A 4,097-nucleotide genomic window follows, 5' to 3' on the forward strand; every position below is an offset into this window, starting at 1 on the left:
GTTAACTACTATTAATACTATAACCGGGCTATTTAGGACTGTATCCCTGCTGACTCAGACTACTTAGCCGAGGGTAACGTCACCGCCGAAAGCGGGGCCTACCACAATTTGCATTAATAACTTAATTCATTATCTTTCAATAATCCGACCCTTTAGGATTGTATCCTTGCTGACTCAAACTACTAGGTTGAGGGTAACGTCGCCTTCAAAAGAGGGGCCTACTACAATAACTAAGATAATCTCTTAAACAAGTGCAAAAGTGCGAAAATAATCAAAGGTTATACTAATACACGTGTCGGATCCAAGTGATTCATCTTGTCTATCTGTTTTTTATTTTATTTTATTTTTCAGCATTTAGTTAGTTTTTATTTTCTTAGTTAAAAACATTTTTCTCACTTTTTGATTTGATTAGACGTTGAGGATAAACCGGTATTAAAAGCTCTTGTGTCCTTGGACGACCTCGGTATCTTACCAACACTATACTACGTCCACGATGGGTGCACTTGCCCATATGTGTGTTTAGTGTTAGTAAATATCGTGTTTTATAAATTTAAAACTTGGCTAAAAGTGTAAAAGGGGCTTAAATATACATCAAAAATATAACACACTTCACGCACATCAAGTTTTTGGCGCCGTTGTCGGGGACACAAGGATTTTAAGAAAGTTAGGAATCAACGGCCTAATCATATTTTTATTTTTCTTTTTAATTTTTAGGATTTTTCTTAGTTTTTCAGCTTCTGCAGGGCTCAGCACGGGCCGTGCCTGGTCGGACACGGGCCGTGCCCAGCATCGTTACTGGCAATTTTTGTTTTCCAAGTTACAGAAGGTTGACCACGGGGCCATGCCGGTGCAACACGGGGCCGTGTCCAACTTCCAGTAACTGGGGATTTGGAAAACAATCACTGAAACTCCGACCACGGGCCGTGTTCACTAAACACGGGGCCGTGGTGAACCTCCTGACCAATATTCTTTTCTGTTTTTATTGCAGGACTTGGAACCCGACGCCAACCTCACGTAGTGTATGAGCTCCAGTTCCAATAAAGACATAAAAGAACCACTAGAAGAACCCGAACGCTTTCTCAGAAAAAGGTAAAAAGCCAAAAACCAAGAGAAGGTTTCGGGTGATCCACCTCTAATGGCGGACCAACGTACCCTTATGGATTATCTACGACCCACCGTAGGTAATCTAGGCGCCGCTATCAATGCTCCGAATGTCGAAGCTAATAACTTCGAACTCCGGCCGCATTTGATACAAATGCTCCAAAACTCCGCAACCTTCCATGGGATTGCGGACGAGGATCCCCATCTACATATAACTAATTTCTTGGAAATATGTGATACCTTTCGGATCAATGGAGTATCGAACGACGCCATCCGCCTCGGTATGTTTCCCTTCTCACTAAAAGACCGAGCGAAAGCTTGGCTCAACGCCCTCCCAGCTGGATCGGTAAACACCTGGGATGAACTAGCCCAAAAATTTCTATATAAGTATTTCCCTCCCGCTAAAACTGCTAAGTTAATGACTGAAATTAATACATATTCACAAGAGGACGGGGAATCCTTATATGAAACTTGGGAAAGGTTCAAGGAGCTATCACGCAAGTGTCCCCATCACGGCCTTGCAATATGGCAACAAGTATCCACTTTCTATAATGGATTGTTGCCACACACTAGGCAGACACTTGATTCTAGCTCCGGGGGACTTTTAGGTAATCGACGCCCACACGAAATATATAATCAAATTGAGGAAATTGCTCAAACCAATTTTCAATGGCACACCCCCCGGGGAAATAAGTCTATCGCCCCGGGCGCCCATAAGGTCGATGAAAGCACTTCTTTACAAGCCCAAATCGAGGCCCTTTCTTCAAATATAAAAAAATTGGAAATGACAAAAACAGTCTCGGTTATGGCTTGTGAAGGGTGTGGTGGGTCACATGAAAATTGGAGTTGTATGAAAGAAACAGACGATCAACAAGAAATGGTAAACTACATTGATAATAGACCTAGGCCGTCGGGTCCCCCAACGGGAACTTACAACCAAGGATGGCGAAACCACCCAAACCTTGGTTGGAGGGAACCCGGCAATAGTAGTAATCAACAAACCCAACGAACAAACTTTTAACAACCAAGAAATGAGTCACAAAATTTCACTCAACAACAAAGTGGACGAGAAAGGCTCGAAGATACTGTATCTCGCCTCGTCTCCGACACTGATAAGAAAAACTCGGAAAGTTTTCTACAATTAGAATCAAATTTTAGAAATCAACAAGCTAGTATTCAAAACATAGAAAAACAATTAAATCAAATAGCTCAAAATTTTTCCGAGAGACCGCAAGGCGCATTACCTAGCAATACCGAAACGAACCCAAAAGCGCAAGTTCACCTCATCACACTACGGAACCGCACCGTAGGGCCTGCAGAAGTGCTACCACCAACGGAAGAAACAGTACCCACACCTCTGCAGGAAAAGAACTCCCCTCCGTCACCAGAGCCTACCAAGGCTCCTCGAGTTTCGTACCCCGGTAGGTTAATTCGTCAAAAGACCAATGAGCAATTCGCAAAGTTCGAAAGTCTGTTAAAACAATTGCATGTCAATATTCCTTTTATCGAAGTCCGAACCCAAATGCCCAAGTACTCTAAATTCATGAGGGACTTCCTTACACATAAAAAGAAAATTGAAAGTTTGCAATTAGTCAATTTAGGCGAAGAATGCTCTGCCCTCGTACTCAATAAACTTCCCCAAAAGAAAATCGATCCCGGAAGCTTCACGATTCCTTGCTCAATAGGGGAATCGCCCGTTCGTAATGCCTTAGCCGACCTTGGGGCTAGCATTAACCTCATGCCCTCATCAATGTTCAAAAGACTCGGCTTAGGAACCACGAGCCCTACAAAAATGAGCATACAACTCGCTGATCGATCCGTCAAATTCCCACAAGGTGTCATCGAGAATGTCTTGGTAAAGGTAAGCAGATTCGTTTATCCAGCTGACTTTGTCATACTCGATATGGAGGAAGACACCGAGGTCCCCCTTATACTAGGGAGACCCTTCCTTGCCACCGCCCAAGCAGTGGTAGATATGAATGACGGGACACTCACCTTGAGGTATGGGGATGATGAAGTGAAGTTCGGAGTTGGGAAGAGAATAGAGGACGACGACCCGGTCAATTACATGAAGGTTATTGATTCGAGCTTGGATGCTGCTCTCCGACGGTGTAACATGGGACGCCAGGCATCCCACTCAGAAAACATATAACCTCGCATTGGGTCTAGCCAAGGAACCTTATAAATGTGGCGCACCACGGAGGCATTCCGCGGAACTATCCTTAGTTTAGTTTAATCTTTTAGTTTTAATTTGCAGAAATAAAACACGCTCATGGTGGTAATGGATGAAAAAGGGAACGAGAAAAATGGCCCCATGCACAAAGAACAAAGCAACCCGACACAAATCTCCATCACAGAAGGCTCAACACGGGCCGTGCCCAACCAACACGGCCCCATGCTGAGCCACCTGCAGAAAAACGCCCAGTTCAGGTAACTGGACACGGGCCGTGTTCAGCGGACACGCCCCCGTGTCCAGGCTTCTGTCTTATTTCTTTAATTTCTGTTACTGGCACCTGACCACGGGGCCGTGCCCGGTCACCACGGGGCCGTGTCCAGGATGCCAGTAACATAAATCTTTGCTTTTTAACCCACTTTTACACATTCTAATCAACCGAAAATCTTATTTTTGGGACACATTGAGGATAATGTGTAATTTAAGTGTGGGGGGGGATGCTAAAACCTTGAATTTTGTGAATCCTAATTACAAGCCTTACACAAAACTCTATAGGAACCGCTAAACACCCCAAATTTTTTTCAAAAACTTTTCGTTTTTTTACTTGTCTTGGTTTAATTTGGGAATAACAAGTTCTAAAAAGGTTATATTTTTACAAATTTACAACCGATAGCGTCGTGATAACAAAGAACCAACATAAGAAAATTACGAAACGGCATAACAAGTCTAGTTAAAAATTCGATTATATATACTTGATCGCATTAAAAACCCATTCCCACAAAAGTGAGTTTTGAGCCTTTATTGAGCATAGAAATATACATCT

At 43.2% G+C, this 4,097-nt stretch overlaps 1 non-coding gene across 1 annotated transcript; it reads right to left on the reverse strand.

Annotated features, from left to right (window-relative positions):
* Positions 1-1,513: 1,513 nt before the first annotated feature.
* On the reverse strand, positions 1,514-1,620 carry LOC118487747. The gene has a single exon (XR_004882690.1). It is a non-coding gene; the product is annotated as a small nucleolar RNA R71 (small nucleolar RNA).
* Between the last annotated feature and the right edge of the window lie 2,477 nt (positions 1,621-4,097).

The sequence above is a fragment of the Helianthus annuus genome, chromosome 15, assembly GCF_002127325.2.
Source record: "Helianthus annuus cultivar XRQ/B chromosome 15, HanXRQr2.0-SUNRISE, whole genome shotgun sequence".
NCBI classification, from domain to species: Eukaryota; Viridiplantae; Streptophyta; class Magnoliopsida; order Asterales; family Asteraceae; genus Helianthus; species Helianthus annuus.